Source organism: Galeopterus variegatus, unplaced genomic scaffold (genome assembly GCF_000696425.1).
Source record: "Galeopterus variegatus unplaced genomic scaffold, G_variegatus-3.0.2 Scaffold173, whole genome shotgun sequence".
Taxonomy (NCBI): domain Eukaryota; kingdom Metazoa; phylum Chordata; class Mammalia; order Dermoptera; family Cynocephalidae; genus Galeopterus; species Galeopterus variegatus.
This window is the reverse complement of record NW_007726284.1, coordinates 635,243-642,294: the sequence shown is the minus strand read 5'-3', so window position 1 is coordinate 642,294 and position 7,052 is coordinate 635,243. Positions and strand designations below refer to the sequence as shown.

Genomic DNA, 7,052 nt, shown 5'->3' with positions numbered 1-7,052 from the left:
AAGGCACTATTGTATCAGCACAAGGACAGACATATGACCAAAAGAACAGAATAGAGAGATAAAAATAAACCCACACATATATGGTCAAATGTGCCAGAACTGCACAACTGGGGTGAAAATAGACTCTTTAACAAATGGTGTTGGAAAACTGAATATCCATATGCAAAGAATGAAGTTGGATCCTTATCTCACACCATGCACAAACCTAAGACTTGAAATTGTAAAACTCCTAGAAGAAAGCAGGGGAAAAGCCTTATTGCTTTGGTCTTGGCAATGATTTCTAGGATATGACACCAAAAGCATAGGCAACAAAAGCAAAAATAGACAAGCAGGGCTACATCAAACTAAACAGCTTCTGCCCAGCAAATGAAACAAGCAACAGAGTGAAAAGGCAACCTACGGAAAGGGAGAACATCTTTACAAACTGTATATCTGATAGGGGGTTAATATTTAAAATATATAAGGAACTCCTATAATTCAAAAACAAAAAACAAACCAAAAAAACAAAACATACACAACCCAATTTTTTAAATATGCAAAGAAGAATGAGTCAGTAACCAAAACCACCAACAAATAAAAGCTCAGATATTGAATAGATATTTCTCTAAAGAAGACATACAAATGGCTAAGAGGTATATGAGAAGATGCTCAGCATCACTAGCCATCAGGGAAATGCAAATCAAGTCCATCTGACACTTGTTAGAATGGCCATTATTTAAAAAAAAGAAAAAGAAAATAATAAGTGCTGGAGAGGATACAGAGAAATTGAAACCCTTGTGCATGGTTGGTGGAAATGTAAAATGGTGCAGCTGCTATGGAAAATAGTACAGAGGTACCTCAAAAAATTAAAATTAGAACTACCATGTGATCCAGCAATCCACTTCTGGGTATTTATCCAAAAGAAATGAAATAAGGACGTCGGTGAGATATTTACAAGATCATGTTCATTGCATCATTATTCACAATAGCTAAGAGGTAGAAACAATCTAAATGTCCACTTACGGATGAATGGATTTTTTAAATGTGCTATATACAATGGAATATTATTCAGCCTTAAATAAAGATGAACATAGAGGACATTATTCTAAGTGAAATAAGGCAGTCACACAAGAACAAATACTGCATGATTCCATTACATGAGGTATCTAAAGTAATCAAACTCTTAGGCACAGAAAGTAGAATGGCAGTTGCCAGTGGGTGGGGGAGGAAGAAATGGTGAATTGTTGATCAATAGTTGTAGAGTTTCAATCATGCAAGATGCAAAAGTTTCAGAGATCTACTGTACGACAATGTGTGAATAGTTAACAATACTGTACTTTACACTTAAAAATTTGTTAAGAGGGTGGATTTCATGCATATAACCACAATAAGAAAATAAATAATTTTTAAAAAGAGATATAAACAGCAGCTATAACTTAAAAGCAGTTAGTGATCTAGACATGTACAATCCAGACGATCCAGTCCAGTGATTAAGATTTTAACAGTGGAATCATTTTTTACTTAAATTTTTCAGTAAACCCAATCAGGACACCATAAAAGTAGAACTGTTCGTGTTGCATTGGGTGAGAGGGATCCAGATTTCAGACAGCACACACTTCCACTGCAAACTCTCTAAGCAGCCCGATATGCAGGAATCCCTGATCTAATCAAGCTCCCTCATTTTATAAACAAAGAAACTGAGGCTCTGGGATGTGAGTTAGAGGCATGGACGAGGCTAGAATCCACATCTCCCGGTTCCAGCTTGGTTGGTCTTTGCATTCTCATTGAGGTCTTGTGCCTAACCTGGGAAATACCCAGCTACCCATAAGAGGAACAGAGATGAAGGTAGAGGCAATGAGCTAGTGAGGCAGTGGAGATTTTAAGACTAATCACCAGCTGACACAGATTTCCAATTTCAACTGTTTTTAAAGTCTAATTTGCTTCTGTTATAGTAATAATACCCATTCAATAAAGGAACTTTTGAAATGGCATAGAAGCAGAAAAAGGAGAAAAAATTATAATCCCACCAATTACATACACAGCCATTAACATTTGAATGTGTTTTCTTTCTTTTAATGAATAGATTGTTGAGTTTTTACTGAACTGTGCTCATTCTGTATGTTCGATTTTGTATCCTCCTTTTTTCACATTATAGCATAAGCATTTTCTACTTGTAAACAACATTTTCTTTCATGACTACATAATATGCTCTGAAGTAGTCATTCCATACACAACATTTTTTTCATCACTTCAAATAATGCTAAAATAAACATACATCTGTGTATATAATGTTTGAGCCACATTTATGGTAGTGTACCAGAGGTGGAATTAAGGAGTTAAAGAGTCTGAAGATTTTTAAGTCTTTTGGCACACAGTGTCAAATCACATATATTTTATTTATGCACAATTACATAATGATTATTTTGAAATACTGGAAATAGAAATATGGATAAAAGTAATAACATTTACCATTATTTCCACACCTGGAGGCAGACAACTACTGAATATACTGGTATATTCCTTCCCCCTTTTTGAAATATGTACATGTACACACATAATTACCAAACTGAGATCATTGTATGTGGGTGTATAATCACATAGTTTTGGTAGAGTAGTTTGTGAGCAAATTCCCACCTCAATAAATAATACTTGAAAACCCCACAGATATTTATTAATCACAACGTTTTATCCCAGTCACACAGTGAAACACACTCCTGTTTGTCCACTCCCAGTACAGACATACCCATATCCATATGCCCAAGCAACAGAGAGATTACATGCAGGACAAGCCCTCATGAGACAGCTCTCAAGAAGTAATCTTGGTTGTAGTTCTCATGGGTCACCACTAAGAAATTGACTCAAGTGGACACAGGCAGTTTCAATAGCATTTTCCCAATATGACACTTCTGCAGGGCTCAACTCCACGATACTCCAACATGCCAGCACCAGGAACAGCTGTGAGCCTTGGGTCTCTGGTTCTCATCAGATGTTTCCAAAAGCACGGTGATTAAGAGAGAAACTTTGACATCAGATTATGCCAGGTTCAAGTGATGACTCTACATCCTACTAGCTGTGTGACTTGGATTAACTTGATTAACCTCTCTAAACTCAGGCTCCCCACCTATGAGATTGAGTGACAGTAGCTGCCTCGTAGGTTTAAAGTGATGATCAGAGACAGTGCAGGTAAATACATGGAGTTATTAATAGCAGGTATTCAATTTTAGTCATAATTATTAGTTTGAGGAGTTCTGGCAACAGCTTTCTACTCTCTCACAAACATGACTGTCTCTTTTCCTCTTGATCTATTAACAGAAAATAATTTTTAATAGATAATTCCCAAAGCAATCAATATGGCAATGAATACTGAAGGTCACAATGTTATTATATTTATCTTATCACAAATGGCATTAACAGCTCAAAGTGGTTGAAATTGTCATTAACTATTTTTAATAAATAAATTTGTTCCTACACTTACTATTCCCAGGAGCTTCATATGACAATATCTTCCTCACTCTTCACAAGCCTTGTGAAGTATTATTATTACCATTTTGCAAAGGAGAAAATTGACATAGACAGTTTAAGAAATTTGCTAAAGGTCACGGTTAGAGGTCGAAGAGCCAGGATTTGAATTCAAGCCTTTTGGGCTCCAGGCCCTAAGCCCCATTCACTAGGCCAGGGATGAGCAAAACTTTTACTGTAAAGGGCCAGATAGTAAATATTTTAGACTTTCCAGGGCATACGGTCTCCATCATAATTACTCTGCCACTGTAACACAAAAGCAGCTATAAACAATATGTAAATGAACAAGCATGACTATGTCCAATAAACTTTATTATGGACATTGGAATTTGAATTTCATATAACTTTTATGTGTCACAATATATTAGTCTTCTTTTCATTTTTCCCCAACCATTTAAAAAGGTAAAAACTATTCTTAGCTCATAGGCCATATAGAAAAGAGTTGGTAGATTGTATAAGTTTATCTACAAAGAGAATACGATAATCAGAAAATGTGAGAATCTCCAGCCACATTAGACAATTTTCAGGGATGTTAAATTACCAAGCTCTGCCTAAAGTCTTTTCTGTGTTATTTTTTTTTGGCCTCCAACACTCCAGCTACCATCCCCCTCCCAAAACTTGCCTTTGCCTGCCACACATACTCCTTGTGTTCTTTCAAGCCAGTCACCTCATTGTTACTTCTTACAGGAAATGTAACCAACCCACCCCCACCATCACCTCTATACTAAATCAGGTGTCCCTTTTCTGTTCACCCTTAGCACCCTGTACATTCCCATCACAGGGTCAATCACAGTGGGCTACCAGTCAGTTCACTCCCAGGTCCAGCACCACGATGGCAGGCTTCTGTCTTGATTATAATTATACCCACAGTGTGTGGAACATAAAAGTTGCTCAATAAATGTGAGAAGGAAAGTCAAGAGGGAGGGAGGGAGGAAAGCAGGGAAGGGAGAAGAGGCGAATGAAAGTTCTTACTTGTAAATACAGGCTCTGAATGGGATATGGAGAAGTGGGGAGAGTAGCAGGGGAACCCACACCTGGCTATTAGGAAAGTGGAAGGAAAACTGCCAGACATGGATGTGGAAATCCTTTTGCTGCTTCTCACAAGGGGCAGTCCATGATCTCCTGTAAAAATGGTTGCTCGTTGCATTTGGACAGTGAAAAACAAGCTAGAAACACATCTCTCAGACTTGTCCCATCAAGGCACAGGGAAAAGGTGCCAAGTAGAGGTTCCAGGTGTCCCATCGATTCCCAGGTCATTTACATCATGTTCACTGCCAGTGAAATGTAGAGAGGATGATGGATCAAAAGCAAAGATGGTTTGGGCCGGCCCGGTGGCGCACTGGAGAGTGCGCCGCTTGAGAGCACAGTGGCGCTCCCGCCGAGGGTTCGGATCCCGTTACCGGTCAGTAAAAAAGACAAAAAGGAAAAAAAAAAAAAGCAAAGATGGTTTATTTTTTAAATGTTACAGCAAATAAAGGAATCCAACTGAGGACACAAAAGAAAAAGAAATTAAAGAGGTGGGGGACGGTGAGGAGATAGGAGGGGATGGGTACTCTAAAAGACTTCTTTCAGCTCGATATCAAACAGATTTGCTCTTTTTAAGAGATTATGGGAGCTTGGATTTGTTCTCCAGAGCGCTCCTTTGAAGCAAAGAGTTTAATCATCACATGCCATTAATGCTTCGGATTTGGGGGTTTCTCTTTTTCTTCTTTTCTTGACCATGTGCTTTAAGGGAGAGCTTCTTTGAGATGAAAACATCTGGAATAAGAAAAACCAATTTTTCACTCCACTGCTGCCCTTTGCTTCCCCCTCCCCCCTCCCAAATCCTCTTCTCCCACAGTACAATGCCCCAGGGAGATGCCAACACATGCTTCTACCAAGAGACTCTTTGGAGGCTAGACAAAGATCTGAATGCATGCATCTACAGTCACACTCCAATATCCCTTTCATTCATTCACTGAACTTTTGCACCTGCCAAGAAAGGTAACTACCACTGGACAACTGGAGAAGAAAGCAAGAAATGTCCAATATTGTCATTGCTTTGTCTACCTTCCCATGCCCCTTGTTGCTTCCGAACAAGAAGGGACACTCCTGGATCTACTGGGTAGATTCTGTTCAAATAGGGCTTGAAGGCTTCTCCCTGCCATTTGGGAAATGAGTAGGGTAAAGCCATGGAGCATACATTCCAGGCCCAAATCTGCCGCTCACTTGGTTGGCGTCTTTAAGAAAGCTGTTTGACTTCTCACATATGGAGCCTGTGGCACACCATCTAGATGCCCCCGCAGCTACTGGGCACACTGGTGGCTGACAGCTCTCAACTGAAAATCCCTCTGGGTTTTGTCTGTGCTTGAAGGGAACTGTCTAGCCCAAAGCCTTTCCTTTTCCCTGAGACAGCTCTCATTCAATGGCTGGTCAGTCATTGCAGGAGTGCAATGTCCTGACCCATTTGTCTCAGTTTGGGATAGATGTGCAAGGCCATCCCAGTTTCCAGGTTCCCTGTAGGACTAGCTAGACCTTTGTTTTGACCGCATTGATTTTTACCTTCTCTCTCTGCACAATCCTCCTTCCTTTACTTCCCTGGAGGTGTTGATCCTGACAGCCACCCCAGTAAACTTCTTGCACAGAAATCTCCACAAGTCTCACCTAAATCTCAAAGTTTGCTTTCAGAAAACCTACCTGGGACAAGCGTCCTTAGCATTCCCGTCTATCCGATTAGGGGTTTATTCTAGATGAGTTTCTGTCTGTGAACATGAGGAAAGTACAACGATCCAACTACCAGATGCATACTGCAATCAGCAGAAGCAGCAGCAGCAGCAGGGACTCGTGCATTTGAATGCAACTGAATTACGGAATTCAGGACACAGCTCTGCACACACTATGAAACAGTCAGTGTAGTGGTGAACAGAGACACTGAAATTAGGATCTCCGGGTTAGAGCCCTGTTTCTGCCACTAACTTGCTCCATGACTCCAGGTAATTCTCTCTGCTGGGCCTCATTTTCTTAATTTCCAAAATAAGCATCTTTTTTCATATTCCTCCTCTCTTCTCATTTTAAATGAATTTATGCGATCTCTGATTTGAAAGGAAAAAGAAAGAAAAAGTTCACTTTTAGAAAAGTCATCCTCGGGGCCGGCCCGGTAGCGCACTGGATAGTGCGCCGCTTGGGAAGCGCGGCGGTGCTCCCGCCCGAGGGTTCAGATCCCACATGCGGACCGGTTCCCGCTCACTGGCTGAGCGAGGCGCGGGAGCGACGCCGAGGGTTGCAATCTCGTTGCCGGTCCCCGGTCCGGTACGGGGGCAACACTGAGGGTTGCGATCCATTGCCAGACACGGAAAAAGTCAAAAGACAAAAAAATAAAAGAAAAATGAGCAGGAGCATTGTCATGGTGGAGAAGGACTCTCTGGTGAAGCTTTCCTGAATGTTTTTCTGCTAAAGCTTTGGCTAACTTTCTCCAAACACTGTCATAATAAACAGATCTTATTGTTCTTTGGTCCTCCAGAGAGTCAAGAAGCAAAATGCCTTGAGCATCCCCCAAAACTGTTGCCATGACCTTT

General features: G+C 40.5%; 1 long non-coding RNA gene across 1 annotated transcript; it reads right to left on the bottom strand.

Annotated features, from left to right (window-relative positions):
• Positions 1–4,930: 4,930 nt before the first annotated feature.
• LOC103581525 lies at positions 4,931–6,535 on the bottom strand. The gene is made up of 2 exons (XR_549675.1): positions 6,175–6,535; positions 4,931–5,256 (listed from the first exon to the last, which is right to left on the bottom strand). It is a non-coding gene; the product is annotated as an uncharacterized LOC103581525 (long non-coding RNA).
• Between the last annotated feature and the right edge of the window lie 517 nt (positions 6,536–7,052).